At 47.0% G+C, this 26,582-nt stretch overlaps 1 long non-coding RNA gene across 1 annotated transcript in view; it reads right to left on the bottom strand.

The window, feature by feature from the left end:
• The window catches only part of LOC132377525 (uncharacterized), a 51,546-nt gene extending 38,872 nt beyond the window's left edge, over positions 1 to 12,674 (bottom strand). The window contains exon 1 of the long non-coding RNA XR_009506674.1: positions 12,574 to 12,674. This is a non-coding gene — a long non-coding RNA (uncharacterized LOC132377525). The remainder of the gene's footprint in view (positions 1 to 12,573) is intronic.
• Between the last annotated feature and the right edge of the window lie 13,908 nt (positions 12,675 to 26,582).

The following is a 26,582-nucleotide window of genomic DNA, read 5'->3' as shown; positions in this document are numbered from 1 at the left end:
TGATGTTAAAAATCTACTGAGTCCTTCAGCAGCTGATCTAAATTCTGAACTGGTTTCTGCTGTCACATCACTGGTCAGTAAATGCCAAAACATACTAGCTGAGATCCAAGGTTATCATTAGCTGAGAATATTCCCTGAAGTCAAATGGAGAAGAATGAGGTTTGGGCTGAGCAGATATCTCATTTACTAAATGAATGGCAGTGCTCAGACAATATAAATAAGCAGAGACTTCTAGAGAGTTTAAAGGGTCCTGCCACTGATGTAATGATTTCCTAAAGGCAGAAAATCTCTTAGCCATGTCAGCTAACAATATGCAGGTTCTGGAAGATGCTTTTAGCACTACTGAAAGTTCAGTTGATCGCCTGGTGCTGATCAGACACACATTCCATGAAGAAGGAGAGGAGCTCCCTGCCTACATTTTCAGTTTGAATAAACTGTTGCAGTGCTTGTGCTGCAAAGGGGCATTCAATGTTCTCAGATAATTTGCTTGAGAGTGGAGCAAGTTGTGAAGGGTGCATTGCCTAAAGATGTTACACGGGGGCGACGGAGGTGAACCGAAATGCAGGACACTGGCACGTCGACTCAGTTGGGGAGGCTGGCGTAGACCTGAATGTAGAGCAGGAAACCAGAGGGATCCTGCCAAGGAGATGGGATTCACAGGGACTCTCCAGAAACTAGAGAGGAACTTAGAACTAACGGTTCTAATCGGAACAGGGAACGAAGTATCGCACGAGAATTGACCAACGAACTGGCAACTTGTGATAGAGTCGTCCTCGTATTTATTTCCCAGTCTCTGATGAAAGCCAGATGTACGATTATTGGGTAACTAGCAGCAAATGACTGAATTTGGGACATGCTCAGGGAGAAAGAAGTGTTAAAGGGGAACGGCCAACCGGAACCATGACAGTACCCGCCCCCCCCCCCCTCCAATGGGAGCCTCCCGGTGTTCCTCCAGGCCTGTCTGGATGGTCCCGATGGAAGTACTGGATGAGGATAATGGAGCGAGGAACCCAGGGATGTTCTTCAGGGCCGTACCCCTCCCAGTCCACCAGATATTGGAGGGCCTTGCCTCGACTGCGCACATCTAGCAGTGTATGCCGGGTGGCTGTCGATGAGCCGGACAGGGGGAGGAGTCGCAGCTGGGGGACACAAAGGGCTGACGCAGACTGGTTTTATCTGGGACATATGAAAGGCTGGGTGAATAGACATGGACTTAGGCAGTGTGAGGCGGACCGCTGTGGGGTTGATAATCCTTTTGACCTTGAATGGTCCCAGGAAGCGGCGAGCGAGTTTCCTAGGTTCGTGTTTGAGCGGGATGTCCTTGGCGGAAAGCCACACCCGGTTGGTACTCTGGGGCTGGAGTCCGGTGTCGGTTGACCGTTTTCTTATTTCGGTTTGTCGATCTGAGTAGGACTGTGCGAGTCTCCTCCCAAACCTTCCGGCACCGATCAACATGGTCCCGAACCGACGGTACCGCGATCTCTTCCTCCTGAGCGGGGAACAGCGGGGGTTGGTACCCAAGGGAGCACTCGAACGGGGACCTCCCAATGGCATAGCTCACCAGGGAGTTGTGGGCATACTCAACCCACGGGAGATGGTCGCTCCAGGTTGACAGATGGTTCGCTGTTACTCAACGTAACGTCGCCTCCAGGTCCTGGTTGACCCGTTCCGTCTGCCCGTTCGTCTGCGGTTGGAAGCCGGATGACAGGCTGGCCGTTGCTGCTAGGGCTCGACAGAAGGCTCTCCATACCTGCGAGATGAACTGGGGATCCCGATCGGAGAGATTGTCCGCGGAGATTCCATGGAGACGGAGAACATGGCGGACTAGAAGATTTGCGGTTTCTTGCGAGGGTGGGAGTTTAGGGAGGGCCACAAAATGCACTGCCTTGGAGAATCGGTCTACCACGGTGAGGACAGTTGTGTTTCCGCGGGAAGGGGGTAGACCGGTGACGAAGTCTAAAGCGACGTGGGACCAGGGACGCCCAGGTACAGGTAGGGGACGGAGTAATCCCGCAGGTGGACGATGGGAGGCTTTTCTACTGGCGCATACGGAACACGCGGAAACATAGGAATGGGTGTCAGCGTCCATGGAGGGCCACCAGAAATGCCTCTTCAGGAGGGTCAGGGTCCGATCGACTCCGGGATGGCAGGCGAAGCGAGAAGTGTGCCTCCACTGTAGGACCTGTGATCGAACAGCATCGGGTACAAAGAGGTGACTGGGAGGTCCGGTGCCTGGATCGGGACCAGTCCTTTGGGCCTCTTTGACTCTGGACTCGATCTCCCAGGTGAGGGCGGCCACGATACAGGATGGTGGAAGAATGGTCTCGGGGTAGGGAAGATCCTCCTCGGAAATGTATTGGCGGGAGAGGGCATCGGGCTTCTCGTTCTTGGACCCCGGATGATAGGTGAGGGAAAACCTGAACCAGCCAAAAAATAATGCCTGGTGGGAATTCAGGCGTTTGGCGGTCTGGATATATTCAAGGTTCTTGTGGTCTGTCCAGACGATAAATGGGTGTTCCGCCCCCTCCAAACAATGCCTCCTCTCTTCCAATGCCAGTTTGATCGCTAGTAGCTCCCGGTTCCCCATGTCGTAGTTTCTTTCAGCAGGAGACAGTCGGCGAGAGAAGAAGGCACAGTGATGTAGTTTCTGATCCGCGCCCGAATGTTGGGAGGGTACCGCTCCCACCCCGGAGTCAAAGGTGTCAACCTCCGGAATGAACTGACAGGAGGGGTCCGGTTGAATCAGAACGGGGGCAGACGTGAAATGCCTCTTCAGTTCGGCAAGTGTTGAGTCCGCCTCGGAGTTCAAAAGAAAAGGGTGGCAGGTGAGGTAAGTCGGGTAAGGGGGCCGCCACCTGACTGTAGTTTCTGATGAACCGGCGATAGAAGTTCGCAAACCCCAGGAACCGTTGGAGTTGCCTGCGGTCCGTGGGATTGGGCCACTCCGCCCACCACAGCCCGGATCTTCTCGGGATCAGCTCTCACCTGTCCCCTCTCGATGATATAACCTAGGAAGCTGACCGAGGGGACGTGGAAATCGCATTTCTCTGCCTTTTCGAATAATTTATTCTCCCCGAGCCTCTGCAGGACTTGACGGACATAGTACCCGTATTGCTGGGGACTGCTGGAAAAGATCAGGATGTCATCCAGTTAGAGAAACACAAAGCAGTTAATTAAGTCTCTTAGTACATCGTTAACTGAGACTTGAAAAACTTCGGGGGCATTGGTGAGGCCGAAAGGCATGACTAAGTACTGGAAGTGGCCTAACAGGGTATTGAAAGCCGTCTTCCACTCGTCTCCCTCCCTTATCCGGACCAAATGGTAGGCGTTTCGGATGTCCAACTTCGAGAAGATGGTGGCTCCATGAAGTGGTTCGAACGCAGAACTTATAAGAGGCAGTGGGTACTTGTTCTTAATGGTGATCTGATTTAGGCCTCGGGAATCGATGCAGGGACGGAGAGAGCCATTTCCCCACAAAGAAGTATCCAGTGCCCACCAGGGAGGATGAGGGCCAAATAATGCCCGCCGCGAGAGACTCTAATATATTTCTCCATGGCTTCCTTCTCAGGCCGGGACAAGTTATACAGGTGACTGGTAGGTAACGAGGTCCCAGGGCGAAGGTCGATAGCGCAGTCATACAGGCGGTGTGGAGGCAGGGAAAGAGCACGCTGCTTGTTGAATACCTGTCCCAGGTCGTGGTATTCTATGGGAACTCCGGACAAGTCGAGGGTTTCAAAGACGGGAGAGGTTGCTGTATCCTCCCTAGGGGATAGGGCCGACTGCAGACAGGTGGCGTGGCCAAACGGGCTCCAGCTAGCTATCCTCCCGGTAGACCAATCAATGCAAGGATTATGGCAGCTTAACCAAGGGTATCCGAGTATATCGGGGCTTGGGGAGAGGAGATTAGCTTAAATTGTAACTGCTCCTGATGATTCCCAGACAGGATCAAAGACTGTGGTGGAGTACGGTGAGTGACTCGAACCAGAAGTCTTCCGTTCAGGTCCCGGGCTTCCAGAGGGGTAGACAACGGCTCCCGAGGAATTCCGGCCTGGGCAGCTATGTCTCCATCCAACAGATTCCTCTGAACACCGGAGTCTATCAAGGTAGGCAAGGACAGGGACTGTTGGTTGTAGGTTACAGTAGCTTGGATCTGCATCCGGGCTTGGGAAACTGAAGGGAGTGTCATCTGATTCACCGGAACAGTTGGAGCGGGGGCTACACTAGGAGCGGACGGGGAAGAGAGGCTGGCCGAAGATGATAAGGTGGGCTGTAGGATGACCCGAGGAGTGGGGTGACCGGTCTTTTCTCTCAGACGTTCTCGAAGTCGATTATCTACCCTGGTGGCTAGAGAGACCAAAGACTCCAGGCTGTTCGCGTCATCCCTTGCCGCTAATTCATCTTTTATCTTGTCGGAGAGACCCCGTCGAAACACTTCCTGTCGTGTTTCGTCATTCCACCCAGGGTCGGCCGCTAATGTTCGGAACTCTACGGAGTATTTCGCTATGCTTCGCGAGCCCTGACAGAGTCAGAAGGCGCCTAGCGGCGTCCTTCTCATGGATGAGCAGTTCAGAAACTTCCTCATTTCGGAGCCGAAGGTGGAGAAGGAGGAACAGACCCCTGGCCGGTTGTCCCAGATCGCAGTGGCCCACGATAAGGCATCCCCTCGTAACAGCCCCATGATATACGCAATTTTTGATCTGTCCAAGCTGTACATACATGGCTGTTGCTCAAAAACCAGACAGTACTGCAGTAAGAAAGTCCGACACTTCCCTAGGTCCCCAGCGTAGGGTTCTGGTTCGGGTACGTAAGGCTTGCGAGGTGATTGTGTTGCCGAGCCAAGGGGCGTAGCCATCCCAGGCTGTGCAGTTTGGTCAGACTGGGTTCTTGGAAGGGACGGAGTAAGGGGAGCGGATACCCGGTCAGCCTGCTCACTGACCTTCTTTACATCCTCGAATAGAGCACCAAGATCTTTTAAGACTTCTCTGAGTAGTTGATCATGTATGCCCAGCAGGGAGCCCTGGCTAACGAGGGCCTGTTGCACCGGGTCTGTGTCCGCTGGGTTCATTCTGGCCAGTTCGTTCTTTACACGGGGGCGACGGAGGAGAAGTCAAGTGCAGGACACTGGCACGTCGAGTCAGTTGGGGAGGCTGGCGTAGACCAGAACCTAGAGCAAGACACCAGAGGGATCTTGACAAGGAGACGCGATTCACAGAGACTCTCTAGAAACTACAGTGGAACTTAAAACTAACAGTTCTAATCGGAACAGGGAACGAAGTATCATTCGAGAGTTGACCAACGAACTGGCAACTTGTGATAGAGTCGTCCTTGTATTTTTTTTTCCCTGTCTCTGATGAAAACCGGGTGTACGATTATTAGGTAACTAGCAGCAATTGACTAAAATTGGGGTATGATCAGGGAGAAAGAAGTGTTAAAGGGGAACGGCCAACTGGAACCATGACAAAAGACACGGCTTCTCCATGTGTTCGAATGCCGCACAAGATTATGATCCACCGTGAAGAGAAGTTGGTTGGCATTCATCTATCTTGAAGGACAATGGGTGATTTTCAACATCATCATGAGCCTGGGCAAAAGATATAGAGATCCTGAGATGCCCTGTTATAAAGGTCCTCCCCTTGCCCTCACCAGCGTAGTGCAAAGGAAAGCTTATGATGCAACATTTTTGACACCAGCTTGGCTGGAGGAGCTGCCAGGCGGATGGTTAATGATGTCCACTCTAGATTTGGTGTCTGGGATTATACCCAAAGCCTTCATTTCTTCCAAGGTTGCCAATATGACAGTGGGGCTTCTTATCCATAGTTGGGTATCTGGTTCACGAGCACCAGGATGTGTCCGCACACCTTTGGGCCTGTGTGCTACATGTGCAGGGTGCGGACCTCCTGCCTGTCCTGTGTAGTTTAGTCAACTCTGAAAGGATTTCAACTTCCATGTGTCGCCAGCGAGGAGGCGCCACATGATGCTTGCTGTTGGAGGGGATGTGTACTGGCAAGAGCAAATCACACATTCAGCTCTCCTTTTTGTAAGATTGCTAGCCAGTGGTGAAAGCTGAAAGTGAGAGAGCAAATACATTCTAATCAATGTATCAACAGACATACTAAGTGCAAAACACTGCTTCTGAAGGCTTAGTGGGACCACATTCTAATGCATCCATACCGATTGAAGCCACTTATGCTGGAGCTATAATTGACATAGATTCTCAAGTTACTTTACAGATCCTTTTACAACTGGTATGTGACACATTTACCATTGACTCCTATCATCAGTGCTCTTGAGATTTGGAACTGTCTGGTACACTCACTGTTAACCAATTGCTCTATGTTCTGGTGAAGTAGTTAGAGTGACTGGGAGCTGCCAAATTTTCAGGAGTGCTCAGCACCCTAGACATTTCAGTGGATGCTCAGTGGATGATTATAAGTAGGAAGAATCAGTCTTACTTGCAGGAGGGTTAGTGAGACCTGAACAATAGAAAGTTTTGGATGATTATTCTAACAGTGGACAATAATTGTCAGGAAGATGTCAGGAAGAAATGCCATCCTCAGATATTGCATGCAGATTGTACATCTCTTTCCTGTGGTGGTATTTTCTAGTGTTACAGTGGAGAAAAAGAAACAGTTTCCTGCATTGGAAAGGTTGACATCAAAGTCATTCAAATTTGATGATTTACCAATACCAGAGAAATGGAGACAGAATCTAACTGATAGGACATTGGAACACAAAGTCATCTTTTCTACTGATGAGTTTGATATTAGTACTCACCACACTATCAGAGTGACAGAAGAGAGAAGTTTTACCAGTTTGGACCAGCGGAGATGGTCCGCGAAGATGTTAGACAGCACTTGCTGAAACTTAAGGACGCTGGAATTATCACTGAGGTGAGGAGTCCCTTTGCAATGCCTATTGTGGTTGTGAGGAAAAGGAATGGGAAAATATGAACATGTATTGATTACAGAACACTGAACAGATGTAAATCCCCATAGCAACATAGAGTTCCACAGATCGAAAAATGTTCTGGCCTTCTTAGGTAGAAACAAATGGTTCAGTGTGTTGGATTTAATGTGGGTATTAGTAAATATGAATCAGTAAATCTGATAAATGAAAGACAGTATTGATACAACATCTTCAATTTTTTTTCAGTTTGAAAGGAGGCCCCAGGGCACATCAGGAGCATGGGATAACTTCCAACGTGTCAAGGAGCATTCTATTGGACACATTGAGGTAGTTTTGTACTTGGATGATCTCAGAGTGTTTGGGTCAACACTGGAGGAGCATGAGACGAGACCACTGAAGGTGTCAGACCACTTGAAAGCTGAAGGTTTCAAAGAAGTGCCAGTTCTGTAAGACGTCAGCCAACTATGTAGGACACAGACCCTTCTCAGATAGAGGTAGTAACCACATAGCCAAGACCCAAGACTGCAAGTGTGCCTACCAAAATGAAAGCACAGTGATCAGGGAAAGGATTTTGAAAGCTGCCTCATACATGAGTAAGTGACAGTGCTTAGAGTTGAGAAATCATGGACAATGTCATATCAAGGCAATCCTCATCCTGAGAGATTTAACAGGACATTGTTAGACATCGTAGCAACTTCTAGAGTCAGTATATTGGAAATTTGGTACATTATTTCAACCAAACTCAGAATGAACATAGTACATAGAATTGAACAGAGAATAGTACAGCACAGTACAGGCCCTTTGGCCCACAATTTTGTGCCGATCCTTAAACCCTGCCTCGCATGTAACCACCCACCTTAAATTCCGCCATCTACCTGTCTAGTAGTCCCTTAAATTTCACTAGTGTATCCACCTCCACCACTGACTCAGGCAGTGCAATCCACGCACCAACCACTCTGAGTAAAAAACCTTCCTCTAATATCCCCCTTGAACTTCCCACCCCTTACCTTAAAGCCATGTCCACTTGTATTGAACATTGGTGCCCTGGAGAAGTGGTGCTGGCTGTCCACTCTATCTATACCTCTTAATATCTTGTATACCTCTATCATGGCTCCTCTCATCCTCCTCCTCTCTGAAGAGTAAAGCCCTAGCTCCCTTAATCTCTGATCATAATGCATACTCTCTAAACCAGGCAGCATCCTGATAATTCTCCTCTGTACCCATTCCAAAGCTTCCACATCCTTCCTATAGTGAGGCAAACAGAACTGGACACAGTACTCCAAGTGTGGCCGAACCAGAGTTTTATAGAGCTGCATCATTACCTCGTGACTCTTAAACTCTATCCTTTGATTTATGAAAGCTAACACCCCATAAGCTTTCTTAACTACCCTATCTACCTGTGAGGCAACTTTCAAGGACCTGTGGACATGTACCCACAGATTCTTCTGCTACTCCACACTACCAAGTATCCTGCCATTTACTTTGTACTCTGCCTTGGAGTTTGTCCTTCCATAGTGTACCACCTCACACTTCTCTGCATTGAACTCCATCTGCCACTTCTCAGCCCACTTCTGCATCCTATCAATATTTCTCTGCAATCTTCGATAATCCTCCATGCTGTTCACAACACCACTAACCTTTGTGTCATCTGCAAACTTGCCAACTCACCCTTCTACTCCCACATCCAGGTTGTTAATAAAAATTATGAAAATTAGGGGCCCGAGAACTGATCCTTGTGGGACACCATTCGTCACAACCTTCCAGTCCGAATGTACTCCCTCCATCACAACACTCTGCTTTCTTCACACAAGCCAATTCTGAATCCACTTGGCCAAACTTCCCTGGATCCAATGCCTTCTGAGTTTCTGAATAAGCCTACCATGTGGAATCTTATCAAATGCCTTACTAAAATCCACTGCACTACCCTCATCTATAAACCTGGCCCCCTCCTCAAAGAACTCTGACAGGCTTGTTAAACCTGATCTTCCCTTCACAAAGCCAACCTGACTGTTCCTGATCAGACCATGATTCTCTAAATGCCCATAGATCCTATCTGTAAGAATCTTTTCCAACAGCTTTCCCACCACAGTCTATAAGTACCCGGACTATCCCTACTATCTTTCTTGAACAAGGGGACTACCTTCGCCTCCGTCCAATCCTCCAGTACCATTCCCGTGGACAATGAGGACATAAAGATCCTAGGATCCTTGCCAGAGGCTCAGCAATCTCTTCCCTCACCTCGTGGAGCAGTCTGGGGAATATTTCATCAAGCCCCGGGGATTGATCCATCCTGATGTATTTTAACAACTCCAACATCTCCTTTCCCTTAATATCAACATGCTCCAGAACTTCAACCTCACTCACATTGTCCTCACCGTCATCAAGTTCCCTCTCATTGGTGAATACTGAAGAGAAGTATTCACTGAGGTCCTTGCTCACTTCCACAGACTCCATGCACATCTTCCCTCTGTTATGTCTAATCAGATCTACCTTCACTCCTGTTATTCTTTTGTTCTTTACATAATTGAAGAATGCCTTGGGGTTTTCGTTTACCCTACTCGCCAAGGCCTTCTCATGCCCCCTTCTTGCTCTCCTCAGCCCCTTCTCAAGCTCCTTTCTTGCTACCCTATATTCCTCAATAGCCCCATCTGATCCTTGCTTCCTTAACCTCATGTATGCTGCCTTCTTCCACCTGACTAAATTTTCCACCTCACTTGTCACCCATGGTTCCTTCACCCTGCCATTCTTTCTCTTCCTTACCGGGACAAATTTATCCCTAACACCCTGCGAGAGATCCCTAAACATCGACCACATGTCCATAGTACATTTCCCTGCAAAAACATCATCCCAATTCACACCCACAAATTCTAGCCTTATAGCCTCATAATTGCCCTTCCAAATTAAAAAAAATCCTGTCCTCTCTAATTCTATCCTTTTCCATGACAATGCTAAAGGCCAGGGAGTAACAGTCTCTGTTCCCCAGATGCTCACCCCCTGAGAGATCTGTGACGTGACCCAGTTTGTTACCTAATACTAGATCTAGAATGAAACTACTAGCAACTTGCCATATTATTTAATGTTTGGACGCAAAGCCAGATTACGTGGATCTTTGTTTTGGAACCTCACAGTCTGAAACCAAACTTGCCAGCTTTTTGGTTAAAACCAGAAGATGGAAATGGTCCAGTAAAAATTCTCCAATAGAACAATCATTTACCTCTAGGTCAGGGAGAACATATTGATCCAGAGTCTGATCTAAAACCTACAGCTGTTAAATGATCTCAGCAAAGGAAAGAAACAAGCTGAAGACAAATCAGACAATAATATGGTTTTGGTGGAATGGCATGAAGAAGAAATTATAAAAGAGAAACCGGATGAATCTATTCAACACTATACAGACTCTGAAGATAAGGAAATTAGAATGCGGCATGACTTACCTTATGCAAACCTCCCAAAAGGAGTTAATTAAGAGATGTCAGAACCACACAGACTACACTTGGGTGTAGTGGGAATGCACTGGACAACCAAAGGTTCCGTTAGATAGAGAAAGGGAAACAGACTCCAATATAATTGAAGGTGAAGTCAAGTCTATTCAGAGAAGCAGGGGTAATTGAGTTGCAGTCAGGAACAGATAGTATACAGGATGAAACATCTCAAAGTAAGCATGAAAAGTGACTAGAAAAGTTTCAGACTAATGAAATAGTGACTGAGAATCAACTATTAAAGGAAGATGAAAGTGAAGCTGAGATAAGAAGGTCTCAGAATTAGGAAACTGCCAGATACGCTGGCATGTGTCACATCTGGAAATCAGAGTGTTGAGTGAATGTCAATAGTGAAATCTGTTACTTCCATTTACAAATGGATTGGATGTCCTCTAATCACTTCATTCATTTGATTGCTGTGAGCTGTATGCCTGAATACTATTAGAACAAAAGGATGAACATAATTGTTATTGTTATTGGGTATAAGTGTTGTGTTATTATTAATGTTTACTATGGTTCAAAGGTTTACAAAGTCTTGAGGACGTGCCTATTTTGGTGGTTTGAGAATGTAATATCCTGGTTAAAACAATGTTTTATTTTATTAATACAGTCATGTTGAACAGCATCTTATTTTTGCAAATCACCTCAAAGTGCAAATCTATTAAAAAGTGTTCCTTGAATTACTGACAATAAAACACAGTGGAGGAAGGTAGTGGAATGCTCACAGAAGCAAATTTGGAAGGACCATTACAGATGTCCGGAAAGCCTCATTCAGACTATAGTCTCACAGAGAATGTGCAGAAAGCTCTGTTAAAAAACTAGCACCCAACAATTGTCTAAAGGGCAAGAGAAGACAGTTTGAACATCTTTCCATTGATGTTGTCTGAAAATGTATTTATTTTTATTTTGGTTTGGACTGGTTCTTTGGCACAGAAACATTTCAGTACTGTGAGTAAATGAAGTGAAGCAGATTACACAGGAATGAGCTTCAATGATTACATGAACACTATAGACTGACAGATATGTTGGATTCTTTTCATTTTATTTGTTATAGCTCAAAATGTTTTATCAATAAAATTTACATCTGAGTTTAGACTGGTGTGAGCTAAATTAGTGCTTTCTGGAAAACATTAAATTTGCATGGGTGTCTGTTGGTATTCAGACAGCTGATTGCCTTATCTTCCCTTAGAAGAAATATTCAGACCCAATTATTCACTGGTCTTTTCATCGTTAATCCCATGTATTGTAGATCTATGTTGCTGTTAGTTAGTATTCACAGTAACAGCTAACTCATTCTAAGAGGTTTACACGTTAATACCTGCCCAATGTACGCAACAGTTAGTAGAAACAATAGTAAATTTCACTAAAGATTGACTGCTTCCTTTCATGATGCCTATGAAATCACAAAATGTCTCTGATTTCATAGCACTATCAAATGATAAAGGTCATTCATATTAGTACAAGATAAATTGGGCCAACAACAGTGGACAGATTAGTTGTAAATCAAACAATGAACTTTTGACCTCTTTCAAAGACTTTCAACCCACACTTCATTAGATTTGTCATCTCTGTCATTTCATCAACGTATCTTCATTCTCACTGTTGTTACCTCCAGGCTCAATGTTCACAATAATCCCCTCCCGTCTTTCAGGTCCCAACTTCTAAATATCGACACACCAAAGCTTCTGCCATTATATAAGCCACCATCTGAGCTCTTCGTGACGGTGTGGGGAGCCGGAGAGCGTTGGGCTGCGAGGTTTCCAGAGCACCTGAAAATGGTTATTGTAGCCTTCACGAGATTTGTTAATTCCCAGTGTTTTCTGTTCAATTCCATTAAATTTATATTGACTGGCGCGTGTTTTCCACGTTCTGTGATTATTTAAGCAGATTCTGGATTACTACCTTTGAGAATTTTGCTTTTTGCAGTATCGCACTGCTAAGCCTTCGACGTTTTGTTGGAACTGTTGCTCATTCTCGAGTCAGATTCCCTCCTGTCCCATTAAACATCAATCAGTGCTTCCATTAAATCCCCCCCACCGCCCCAGCAGCAGCAACAAAAACGCCTTAACATCCCAGTGTGAGCGGACAGGGGTTGGCAAAAGCTAATGGATATTGTAGACAGACAATTAGGATAAATAGACTGTGCTCATTAACAAGAGAAAATCTGCAGACGCGGGTAATCGATTACCTCAGAACTGTGTTGTTGAAACAGAGGGACATTAGGACCACGTGTCTCCTTCGTTTCATGGAATCCTGGTTAACCCCTTCCATACCGGATGCAGCAATTCCAATCGACGGGTTTACAGTTGTTGCGTAGTCCATAACGGGTTAAAAAGGACCAGCAGAAATGGACACCCCTGGAGTCTGAGTCTTCCGTTATAAACTCCGTTAAACAAATTATTAATAACTACGTGATAAAGTAATATTAAAATTATTAATAACTACGTGATAAAGTAATATTAAAATTATTAATAACTACGTGATAAAGTAATATTAAACGAGGGAGAGAGATGTTTTGTCTTCCCAGTGCCAATGCCGTCGATCCTCCGCGTCGTTCTCCTGCTCTCGAAACTTATCAAAGTCACCGGCTTGTGACCACAGTAAGAGGATACAAGGGTGAAGCACGCCGATAGCGTTCCACCGGTCACCCCTTTGTCCACACTGTGAGCAAAAACCCCACCCTTGCCGTGGGCACACAAAGCTCAGCGGTGTCTTCCTGATCACAAATCTAGTCCACCTTGTATATATATATATATCACAACAGCTAAACACGAGCTGTCCATCATATAGCTCCGCCTTTCGGTTTCCACGGCAACTCACAAATAGCAAACACGGTGTTCGCTCCCTCTCTCTCTTTTTAAAAAAACATTCCACTTTAGACTCACCCTTCAGATCTCGTCAGGCGTCCCTCCTTTAAGGAAAAAAATTGATAGAACAGAAAAAATATTGTCTGAACTATCAATTATACAGCTTAAAGTAATACGTGTGTAATTATCAGGTAACAGCAAAGCAGTACAACCTCGAACTTAACATCTAGACAGTCTGCGATCATATTGTCAGTACCATTCATGTGTTTTATTTCCATGTCATAATCTTGCAAGATCAGACTCCGGTTAAGTAACCTTCTATTCTTATCCTTCATTTTACTCAGAAACACTAATGGATTATGGTCCGTGTAAACCACGAGTGCTTTCTGCGCAGGACGTATGTAGACATCAAAATGTTGTATTGCTAAAATGAATGATAACAAATCCTGTTCAACAGTGGAATAATTTTTCTGATGCACATTAAATTTCTTTGAGAAATAAGCTACTGGATATTCAATTTCATCATCATGCTTTTGCAACAATACTGCCCCAGCAGCTCCATCCCTAGCGTCTACCGCGATTGAAAATGGTTTATTGAAATCAGGTGCTTTGAGCACAGGATGATAACACGGTGGATTTCAGGCAGTCAAATGCCTCCTGGCAAAGGTCAGTCCACACAAATCTTTCACTCTTCCCTAGGAGTTTCGTTAGGGGGAGAGTGATGTCTGCCAAGTTCTTACAAAACTTACTGTAATACCCAACCATTCCTAAAAACCTTCTCAACACTTTCTTGCCCATTGGAACAGGAACCTCAGCAAATGGGAGAGAGACACGCAGAATATACAAGGTTTGAAATGTCTACAGACAGCAGCGGAACGGAACCACTGACTACTGTCATTGTCTCTTGGAGAAGAAATTGTGTATTGAGTACTGTACTATTCATTGAAACCCCTCAGGGGACAACCAGAGTGGTCTGGTTGAGGGATTGCATCATCCCAACCTGATTGACATCTGAGACCCCGTGAGTAAGGATAAAAGAGGGGTCTGGGGGAACACCCCTTCAGACGCACCAGGAGAAACGCTAGAAATCCCGTGACAGCGTTTTATAGCGAAAGCCGGTGGGGGCTCGTGTGCATCCTCCCTCGCCTGGGTGGCGGGCTCACCACGGAAGAACCGTTTAGCTAAAGGAGAGGTCACACTTGAACGGCCACGACAACGAGACGCCTGACGGATCGAAATCATAAAGGCAGGTTGGCAAAAACCCGTAGCGGTAAATGTTCCCATCCTATTTCTCTCTCTCTCTCTCCAACAATTACAACACAGTGACAACCAAAAGACGGCAGCTTGTGGAACTGCAGTGATGTTTATTTTTCCATCGGACAATACATTATCCCCTAGACAATGATAGAGCCTATTTCTTATTGAATATTATTATACCCGCACTTTTAGGTTTAGCATTGACGACATATATTTGTATATTTGCATTGATATTATTTTTGAGTATTTTTACTAATAAATACTGTTAAAATAGTATCATCAGACTTCAACGGACGTCTCTATCTTTGCTGGTAAGTCACCCAGTTACTGGGTTCGTAACAGTTACTGCATTAACTTTCCTGTAATCAGTACAGAATCTCATACTCCCGCCTGGCTTAGGGACAATCACACACAGTGATGCCCTGTCTGAAGTGGATGGCCTAATTATGCTGGCTGTTAGCATGTATTCAAGTTCTTGTTCAACCATTTTATTTTTGTCTTGGGTCATTCTGTAAGGGTGCTGCTTAATGGGATCAAGTCCATCTACAATTACATCATGCTACGCAGCCGTGCACTTGGAATGTCAGGGAATAAATCTTTATAATTGTTAATTAAGTTTTTCAGTTGTTTTTGACTGCAAATGATGAATCTTTCTGTCAATATTTTTCAAAACATCAGAATTTCCGAGTCTTGTGGAAATTACATTGAGCTCATTAAAATTTAGTGGTATTCCAGTACCAGACATCATATTTTCCTCTCTTGTCATAACAGTACTTACAGGTACTGGTTTGGGGTCATGAGAATGCTTGATCATATTTACGTGGATGTCATGAACAGACATGGAATGGACCCAAATGCAGGACACAGACACTGAAGTACTAGGGGTAGAACAGGATGGGGATGCCATGGCATGCACGGGGTAAGGCAGGTGGGGCTAGATCCCGGAGGGCGGACGAGGCCGGAGGACCCCCGCGTTCGGATGAGGCAGACAGGAGGATCCCACAGTTAGTGGCAGACCGGAGGATCCCGGAGTTTGTGGCAGGGCAGGAGGATTCCTCATGGCGGGCCGCATGGATCCCGGGCAGGGCCGCCTCACAGTCGGAAACACAGAGGCCTGGGCCAGTCGCGGACACCTGGGCAGGTGCGGGGCACAACACATGGGAAACGAGGGGAGGAAAGGGTAGGAGTCCTTAGGTCGGGCCACAAGGATCCTGGGCAGGGCTGCCTCCCAGGTGGAAAACACAGAGGCCTGGGCCAATCACGGACACCTGGGCAGGTGCGGGGCAAAACCCTTAGGGAGCAATAGGTGGAAAGGGCAGAAAGGAAGTTGGGTCCAGGGTGAGCAGCAGGACTACCGTGATACGCCGGGTACATTGGTAAAGGCAACCAACAGCGCGGGCAAGGTGAAAAAGGCGGAACAGCGGGACCAGCGCACAGGAGAGAAGCAGGGGAACAAGACCAACCAGGTAGAGCATATACAGAACAGGCCAGCAACCAGGGCAGAACAGGATACAGAACAGGCCGGCAACCAGAGCAGAGCAGGATTCTGAGCAGGGCAGCAACCAGGGCAGAACAGGATTCTGAGCAGGGCAGCAACCAGAGCAGAGCAGGATATGGAGCAGGGCAGCACCCAGGGTAGAACTGGATCTGGAGCAGGCGAAACAGGTACAGACAGGATTCAGAGTTGGCAGTCCAGGTACAGAGCAGGTTAAACCTGCTTCAGAGCAGGACGACCCCACAACTAGGCTTTCTCTCCATCTCCCTCTCCCTCTCCCTGTCTTGTTTTACAGCGGTTGGCACCCAGCTTAATGGTGCATTACCGCCACCTTCTGCTCCGGAGTATGCGATGGACTCACATTCTAAATCCCATCACCCAATCGCACACATACACATACACTAACCTACACTTTATCCTCCCCATCCTAGTACCTTATTTCTGTTTATCCATCATATCCTATAAAAAAACCCTGTACCCCTTAAGAAAGCTAAAAATACCCTGACCTGTGTCCTTTCACCTATGCGCAGCAACCTTTTTAATGTGAATTCTTACACCCCCAATTCCCTTAGATTAATTCTCATCATCTCTCTCTGTATCCCATACTTCCTGCAACTCAGAACTACATGTTCTACTGACTCCTCTTCCTGACATTCCTCACACAGTCCTGTCTGGTGTTTCCCTATCAATTTCAATGTTTGGTTTAGTGCACAGTGCCCCAGCCTTAACCTAGTCCACACAATTTCCTCTCTTCTGTATCTACTTCCTACCCTAGTACCTGCAACACTTTTTTTGTATTTGATATAAATGCCTCCCTTTCCCCTCCCTGTCCCAGCTTTCTTGCCACATTTGGTTACTTTTTTCCGAGATTGCACACTTAACCTCTGCTTTACTGATACGAATGTGCATTTCTATATTTTCTTTCTTTATTGCCCTCTTTGCCAAGTCACCCACGCTTTCATTGCCCTTCACCCCTACATGAGCTGGAACCCATAGAAATTTAACCTGACCTCCCTGATTTACAACTCTTGTGACTGACTGAAGGACTTCATGAAGTACATCTTGCCGGCTGTTTGAGTGAGAAGACCTTAAACTTGCTAGTACCGAAGATGAATCTGAGCATTTCAACGCTTTGACTGGTTTAGTTTTCTCCACCCAACGCAACACAACCAACACTGCCATCATCTCCACTGTATTCACCACTAACTTCTCCAATGTTCTGCTGATTGCAATTGCTTTTGCTGGTATAGCCACCCCAAACCCTGTCACTCCTGTCTCAGGTTCCTTAGCACCATCTGTACAGACCTGAGTATAATCACTATACTTTTATCTCACGTGACAGTTAAATGCACTTACCAAATCAGTTTTATATTTTCCTTTCCTTTTTACCTCTAACAAATGCCAGTCCACGTCAGGCCATACAAGCTTCCATGGAGCTACAACCAGATAAGGACTTATCCTTAGATCAAACACTCCACATGATCTAGCAATATCATTCCCTACCCGACTAAAGTTTTCCCTCTGAAACCTCCCATTTTCCCAGGACTCCTGCAACACTCCTTTAGCAGGGTGAGAATCATTGTGTCCCTGCAAATTAACCCAGTAGTTTGCCATCAACTGCATCCTTCTTAATTCCAAAGGCAATATTCCCATTTCTACCTGCAGGGCTGATACTGGTGATGTTTTAAAAGCCCCACTGCACACTCTCAAAGCCTGAGCCTGAATTCCACAAATAGGATCAGTCCCCGAGCCCCTTATAAACATCTGCCCCCTAATAGGCAACAGCTGTACCTTCTTAAGCCAAGATGATCCAATGGCTCCATGTGACAGGAGGGCTGACTGCAAGGCCCAGAATCCGGAGTCCACGGACTGGAGCAAGACCCGGAAAGTGGGCTCTGGGCCAGACCTCAACAGTGGAAGACCTGTGTAGCCTTCGTCCAGTCAGGAGTTCTAATAACATAACCCAAAGATTCAATTTTCTTAATTATTTCATATGGTCCCCTAAATCTCGCTTGAAGGGTGTTGGTAATGAGGGGCAACAGCAGCAAGACCCTTTCTCCAACACGATATCTCTGCTCCCTCACTTTCCTGTCATATCACTGTTTCATGTTTATCTCAGAGTACTGTAAATTCTGCTTGACAAGGTCACAAGCCTTGTTAAGTCTGTCTCTGTATTCCAAAACAAGACTAAGCACGCTCACACACACATTCTGATTTGACCATTGCTTTCTGAGTAGGGTCAAAGGTCCCCTAGCTTTGTGACCAAAGCAAGTTCAAATGGACTGAACTCCAGGGACTCTGGGTGATATGTAAATGACACAATGTGCTTAGCTCCTAACTCTTTACTTTGAGAACATTTGAGGGGATAGTTAAAGTTATTACCCTAGTCAGTTTGGATTTCTTTAGCCAGACCTACCAGGGTGGAAAATTTGATAAATGCTTTTACCACAGTCTTGGCCTTGATGTTTCTGAGAGGCACCGCTTCAGGGAACCTAGATGCAGCACACATGATTATTAACAGATACTCATAGACAGCTGCAGTCTTTGGGAATGGGCCAACACAATCCAATATGACCCTGGAAAAATGTTCACCAGAAGCAGGTATTGGCCGAAGTGGTGCTACTGGAATCACCTGGTTAGGTTTCCCCACAACTTGGCAGGTGTGGCAGGTCTTGCAAAAGTTCACAACATCCTTTCTTAAATTAGGCCAGTAGAATTCCTTCATAATCCTGTTTACTGTCTTTATCACTCCAAAGTGTCCACCTGAAGGCATACTATGAGCCATGTTTAAAATCTCAGCCCCGTTCACTTTCCGGACCACAAACTGATGTTCAATGGCCCAATCCTCACTTGCAGGCACAGTAGGGGATCTCCACTTCCTCATTAACACCCCATCCTTAAGATGATATCCTACTGACTCTCTCTGAACCTCCCCTTCTGTGAGAGCTGTTTCCTTTAACGCAGCAATTTCAGAATCTCGACTTTGTTCCGCTATAAATTCATCCCTGGACAAGGACAAACCTTTCTCATCCCCCTTACTACCCAAATGCTGATGTAACATGGAAGGTAGAAAAGTCTCTGACAAATTCTCTTAAGTTGAACCCCTGTCTTTGCTATCTGCGTTAGCAGCCTTTTCAGACATGCTTCGTGTCACTGCGCACGTGGGGTAAACATCAGTATCCCTGTGTGGGTCGTCAGCCACAGGCTTGCTTGCGAGCTGTACTGCTGAATAAGTTTCACCCTGGATAGGTGCAAACCTATCCCCAATGTTTACCGAACTCAATAACATCACTAAGCTTGCGAAGACCATGTATACATTAAGAAAATTTCCAAACAATCCATTTATCCTGTTCCTACGACCTTTACCTTGATTCATCTCCATAGTACCCATACAGCTGGTGCTCAAAACCAAAACAGTCCTTTTCCTCCACATTGCAATAGTGAAAAGCAACTCCATAACTTTGCAAGTGTGTACATCCAAATGTTAAAACAAAATTCAACAGAGTGTCACATACTTCAACAGGCCATTGTCTTGAAAGCAGGGTCAAAGGTCGCAAAACCAGTCCAAACTTCACAATTTCTTTATTCAAAAATTAGGAAACAACACCCTTCTCAATATTTTCAATAACATTTACATCACCAGCTTTTAACTTATCACCAACTTTTAGAGCACCGTCTAACACAAGTGACTGAGAATCTTCAATTTCCATTGTTACCAAGGTTAACCCTTTATTCACTGAACTCACCAGTGTCTTCCATGGTGTCTGGCGTGTCTCGTGGGTCTCTGGTGTCTGCTTACAAATCCAGTCGACCTTGTATGTATATCACAAGTTCTGAACATGAGCTGTCCACCATATAGCTCCGCCTTTCAGTTTCCAAGGCAACTCACAGACTTTTATGTTGCTCTCTCTCCCTGAAATAGCACACATGCTCTTCGCTCCCTCTCTCTCTTTTTAAAGGAACAGTCCACTTTAGAATAATCCTTCAGATCTCTTCACAAGGTCTGGACAGATCTATAGTGTCTCTGAAAAGCAGAGGTGGAAAAGTATGCCTCATGGTCAACTCAGTTTGCTGCACAAATATATCAGTGTTATCCCAATTCTGCGCACCAGACCTGGAATATCTAGCAGTGAAGAGTCCGGCCCTGTGGTTCAAAAGGATAGAGAAAGGAAGAGAAAGGCAGTAGTGATTGGGGATTCTGTGGATGCAGGAAAGAAACTCGGATGGTAGTTTGCCTCCCTGTTGCCAGGGTCCAGGGTGTGTCAGATCGCGTCCACAGTATCCTGCACTGGGAGGGAGAACAGCCAGAGGTCGTGGTACATATTGGTAACAATGACATAGTTTGCCAAAGGGAAGAGGTCCTGAAAACAGGCTACAGGGAGTTAGGTAGGAAGTTGAGAAGCAGAACCTCAAAGGTAGTATATCTCAAGATTACTGCCTGTGCCACGTGACAGTGAGTATAGGAATAGAATGAGGTGGAGGATAAATGCGTGGCTGAAGGATTGGAGCAGGGGACAGGGATTCAGATTTCTGTATCATTGGGACCTCTTTTGGGGCAGGTGTGACCTGTACAAAAGGGACGGGTTGCACTTGAATCCCAAGGGGACCAATATCTTGGCGGGGAGATTTGCTAAGGCTACTGGGGAGAGTTTAAACTAAAATTGTTGGGGGTGGGAATCGAACTGAGGAGACTGGGGAAGAGACGGTTGACTCACAAATAGAGAAAGCTTGGAGACAGTTTGTGAGGAAGGATAGGCAGGTGATCAAGAAGGTACTCGCTCAGACCAACCGTCTGAGGTGTGTCTATTTTAACACAAGGAGTATTGTGAACAAAACAGATGAGCTTAGAGTGTACTTGGAGCTATGATGTGGTGGTCATTACACAGACTTTGATGGCTTAGGGACAGGAATGGTTACTTCAAGTGTCGAGTTTGATATGTTTCATAAAGGACAGAGGATGACGCGCAAGATGGCGCCCGGTGAAGTCGCAAATTTTTCTGCTTGAGGTAGTGTGTTGATCTTCAAATCAAATGTTTAATAATATATCACAATCCCAGTCCAGTGTTGCTCAAGACTCAATCGTTTACCATTTTTGAAGTTTTCTTCAGCCCTTTGGAAGACATATTTTGTGTTTTTTATGGTCGCGTGTTGGATGATACCATGTGCTCTGGAAAGTTTTAATGCCTTCAACGAAGCCCAAGAACAAAGAAAGAAAGTGAACATTGGCTGGAAAAAATCAAGGTGCAGTCCTTCCCTGAAGATATGGAGTTTGGAGTGCCTTTGGAGAAGTCCAGTGCTGATGCTTCGGAACAGGAGCACAGTTATTCCCAGCTTCAAAATCTGGAGGTCGACCCCAGAATGGAGCCTTTACCTGAGTCAGACTTTAGCACTCCAGTGAAGCCTGCTGTTGAAAAGAAGAAAACTGAGGTCACTTTACAAACTATAGCGCAGTTAATTAACGGAAGATCCGATGATCTGGTGTTGAGAATTTGCAACAATGAAAGTAGTATCAATGTGTGGTGAACTACATATACCTGTCTGGACATGCCCCTCTGCTGACTGCTCCAGTGGCTCCTCCCACAGACCCCTGTATAAAGGCGATTGGAGGCACTGCTCCTCCCTCAATCTCCAGGATGTTGTGTGGTGATCTCTTGCTGCTAATCGTGGTGTCTTGCAGCTAATAAAAGCCTATCGTTCGCCTCCTGTTTCCGAGAGTTATTGATAGTGCATCAATTTTATTAGCTGCAATTTTAAAACATGGAGAGCATTTTATGACCAGATAAGTTGGACATTGATCCTCAATCTCCCTAAGCAGCCATTACCTTTGAACTCTGCATGCTTCCAATCGTACCTGGAAGAGATTCGCATGACTGAGCCTGCTATAGGGCACAGACTCCTCTCCAGAGTCAGTCCGTGGGAGTCGTGCGGGCCTGCGACTGCAGGGGACTGACAGTGGAACAGCATGCAGAGCTCCTGGTACGAGACGCCTTCGTTACGGGGATCAGGACAGTGTACGTGTGCCAGCAGCTGCTGGAACATGCCGATCTTACCTTACAGTCAGCGATCGAGCTGGCCGACATGCTGGAGACACGCTGGGTTCCCCGCAACCCTCCGGTGAATCGACCACGACTGTTGCCAGTCGCAAGTCCACGCAGTGTTACTTCTGCGGACTCAGAAAAGCACCCCAGAAAACACAGCCCGGTCCGAGAAGCTACCTGCTCCAGCTGCAGAAAGAAGGGCCACTTTGCCAAGGCCTGTAAGTCTAAACTATGAGCGGGGTCGAGCAGCGCCACTTGCGAGGCATGAGGGTCGCCATCTTGGTCGCCGCCACCTTGCCTGCCCGCCTCATGCGAGGCATGGGGGCGGCCAACTTTGTCGGCGCCACCTCGTCCCGCCTCCGACCCACGGGTATTTACCGGGCACCAAGACGGCGATTCAACTCTGGCCTCCATAACGCTCGATCAAAGCGCCCCACGCCAGCTTGCTAGGTCAATGATGGACATCCTGGTGGAGGGGCTCAGGACTAGCTGCCTGTTTGGCATGGGCAGAACTGAGAGATTTATTCATCCTGACACGGTGCATTGCTGCAGACTCGTGACACAGCCAATAAGCCAGAGGGTCAACATGGCTTCTGGATCGCATTCCACAGTCATCTGTGGGGGTTGTGTAGTGATATTGGTGGTTCAGGGCAAAGAATATTGGGACTTTGTGTTACTGGTCATGCCTCAACTGTGTGCCCCTGTGCTGTTGGGGCTCGACTTCCAGAGCCACCTGAAAAGTGTCACAATGGAGTATCAATCACTGTTAGAAATCCTCAGTTCTGTGGGGCTTCATCATATACCCTACTACTGACCACACACACACATCGACCCGCACATCCCACCCAGCACCATGCCAACAGCCACGCTACTGACACCACTTGCAGCCTCTCCACCCTTAAGATCCCTCCCCCACCGCTGTTCGCCAACCTGACCCCCGACTGTAAACCTGTGGCAACTAAAAGCAGGAGATACAGCGCGGGGGACAGGGCCTTCATTCAGTCAGAGGTGCAGCGGCTGCTCAGGGAGGGGATCATTGAGCCAAGCACAAGTCCTTGGAGGACCCAGGTGGTTGTTGTTCGGACCGGGCAGAAAAATAGGATGGTCGTGGACTATAGGTTCACGCAGCTTGACGCGTACCCCCTACCCCGCATCGTGGATATGGTCAATCAGATAGCTCAGTACAAGGTGTACTCGACCATAGACCTGAAATCCGCTTACCATCAGCTCCCCATCCGCCTGGAGGACTGCCCCTACACCGCCTTCGAGGCGGGCGGCAGGCTGTATCACTTCCTGCACGACCCCTTCGGTGTCATGAATGGTGTCTCTGTCTTCCAGAGGGAAATGGACCGGATGGTGGACCAGTGTCAATTGAAGGCCACATTCCCATTTCTGGATAACATCACCATCTGTGGTCATGACTGGCAGGATCACGACACTAACCTCTTACAATTTTTCCAAGCGGCCAAAGCTCTTAACATTACCTATAACAGGGACAAGTGTGTGTTTGGAACCACCCGACTTGCTATTCTTGGGTATGTCATGGAAAAAGAGGTCATTGGCCCTGACCCTGACTGTATGTGCCCCCTGTTGAAACTCCCACTTTCCAGCACCCTCAGAGCCCTCAATCGGTGCCTGGGCTTCTTTTCCTATTACGCTCAATGGGTCCCTCACTACGCAGACAAGGCCCACCCCCGGTCAAGTCCACCGCATTTCCCCTCTCAGCCAAGGCCCGCGTGGCCTTCAGCCTCATTAAAGGGGACATTGCCAAAGCAACGAAGAATGCGGTGGACGAGACCATTCCCTTCCACGTAGAGAGTGATGTCTCTGACTTTGCACTGGCTGCTACCCTCAATCAGGCAGGAAGGCCGGTACGGTTCTCTTGTACCCTTCAAGGCCCAGAAATTCGGCACTCCGTGGTGGAGAAAGAAGCCCAGGCCATAGTGGAAGCTATTAGGCACTGGAGGGACTATCTCGCCAGCAAAAGGTTCACCTTGCTGACCGACCAGTGCTCAGTTGCATTCATGTTTAGCAACCAACAGTGGGGCAAAATCAAAAATGTTAAAATTTTGCGGTGGAGAATGGAACTCTCCACCTACAACTATGACATCCTGTAACAGCCTGGAAGGCTCAATGAGCCCCCTGATGCCCTATCCCGGGGAGCGTGTGCCAGCACGCAGCTCGACCGGCTATACGCACTCCATGCGGATCTTTGCCACCCGGGGGTCACACGATTTTACCGTTTTGTGAAAGCCTGGAACCTGGCTTACTCCTTTGAGGACATCAGGACAATGACCAGGGACTGCCAAGTCTGCACTGAGTGAAAACCGCACTTCTACCGTCCTGAAAAGGCACAACTTATCAAGGCCACCCACCCCTTTGAGCGACTGAGTGTCAACTTTAAGGGCCCCCTTCCCTCCACTGACCGCAATGTCTACTTTCTCAACATAATCGGCGAGTACTCGTGGTTCCCCTTTGCCATCCCCTGCCCCGATACCACTGCCACGTCCATCATAAAAGCCCTGCACCAGCTCTTCACTCTGTTTGGATATCCCTGCTATATCCACAGTGATAGAGGGTCCTCCTTTATGAGTGACGAGCTGCACCGGTACCTGCTGGCTAGGGGTATAGCTGCAAGTAGGACCACGAGCTATAATCCCCGGGGAAATGGACAGGTGGAGAGGGAGAATGCCACTGTGTGGAAGGCCACACTCTTAGCCCTTAAGTCAAAGGGATTGCCAGTCTCTTGCTGGTAGGAGGTCCTCCCCAACGCGCTCCACTCCATCCGCTCCCTGTTATGCACGTCCACCAATGCCAGCCCTCATGAGCGACTCTTTTCTTTTCCCAGGAAGTCTGCCACTGGGCCCACCCTACCGGCTTGGCTGATGTCCCCAGGGCTAGTGCTGCTCTGGAAAGATGTGAGGAGCAATAAATACCCCCCAATGGTCGAGAGGGTTCACCTACTTCATGCGAACCCCCAGTATGCCTACGTGGTCTTACCTGATTGGCGGGAGGACACGGTCTCCGTCCACGACCTGACGCCCGCAGGAGCACCAGACCCCTACCCCGAATACTCCCCGGTGACTATGAACCCCGTACCCACCGAGGTGTATACCCACGAGACAGCGCGCACACCAAGCCCTACACAGACTCCTCATGACACTCCCATACTGGGCGGCTCACACACGCATGAGGGATTACTGACGTCTAATGGGCTGACACCTCAAGTCAGGCCGGTGCCAGCACAACCACCGTCACCAGTGCAATCACCACTGGTGCTACGTAGATCACAGCGACAGATTTGACCGCCTGATAAACTTAACCTGTAAATATACTTTTAAGAAACTTCGCCCCATGGGGACTCTCTTTTAAAACAAACGGGGTGTGAATGTGGTGAACTGCATATACCTGTCTGGACAGGCCCCTCTGCTGACTGCTCCTGTGGCTCCTCCCGCAGACCCTTGTATAAAGGCGATTGGAGGCACTGCTCCTCCCTCAGTCTCCAGGATGTTGTATGGTGGTCTCTTGCAGCTAATAAAAGCCTATCGTTCGCCTCCCGTCTCCGAGAGTTATTGATGGTGCATCATGATGACATTAGGAAATCTCTCGACTTTATTTTTGAAGAGGTGAATACCCTGAAGGCTGATGTTGTGCAGATTAAAGGGACTTGCACGGACCACAAAAAGAGATTTGAGACTTTGGAGCTGAGGCTAAATGAGGCCGAGTGTTATCAGAGAAGGTGGAATCTGAGAATCCACGGCATTCCAGAGCAAACGGATGAAAATATTAAAAATAAAGTAACTCAAATACACCAAGCACTAGCTCTGGAAACCAAGTAGAAGATTCTACTACACGTGGATGTTTATATCGTCTCGGTCGGATAAGAAGCCTCGGGTGATCATTATTCGATTTTCTAACAGAACTACAAGGATCTGGTATGGAAACAAGCCAGAAAAAAATGAATATGAATGAATGAAAATGAATACTTGCTCTCGCAAAGCCCGAGGATTGCCGAGGACCTGACTGCAGCTGATAAGTTGGCCCGACAGAAGCTGTGGCCGCTGGCGGAGGCTGCTAGAAAAGATGGGAAGCGGGCTTTCTTTGCTGGGACCCGAGCTTTCATTGATGGCAAAGAGATACGAGCAGAACAGTAACATGTTGGTGTGGCAACTGGTCTATTACCTCTACTAATATTTGAGTCTGGCCTTTGTTAATATAGGACTAAGATAGTTTTTTTTTTACTTTTATTATTAGAGATGCCGTTATTCTTGTTTTTAAAGCAGCATAAACATAGGGATTTCTTTTTAATCCAAGAGTCACACTCTGCGACTGAAGATATTAAACTATGGAAATCCCAGTGGGGGAACAATGTTTGGTTTTCACATGGTTCTGAACATTGTGCAGGTGTTCTTATTCTGATTTTTAACTTTAAAGGAGATGTTTTGCACTCTGTGGAGGATACGAATACGAATGGGCATTTTTTTGGTTCTTATTGTTCAATATATATGGTTATAATATTAGAAATGATAATGATAGATTACTTCAGATTTTGGAAAAATGTTTTGATTATTGTCTCTCTAAATTTCCTGAGCTATTTATT

Source organism: Hypanus sabinus, chromosome 18 (genome assembly GCF_030144855.1).
Source record: "Hypanus sabinus isolate sHypSab1 chromosome 18, sHypSab1.hap1, whole genome shotgun sequence".
Classification (NCBI taxonomy): Eukaryota; Metazoa; Chordata; class Chondrichthyes; order Myliobatiformes; family Dasyatidae; genus Hypanus; species Hypanus sabinus.
The sequence above is the reverse complement of the archived record's forward strand: the minus strand, read 5'-3'. Positions and strand labels throughout refer to the sequence as shown.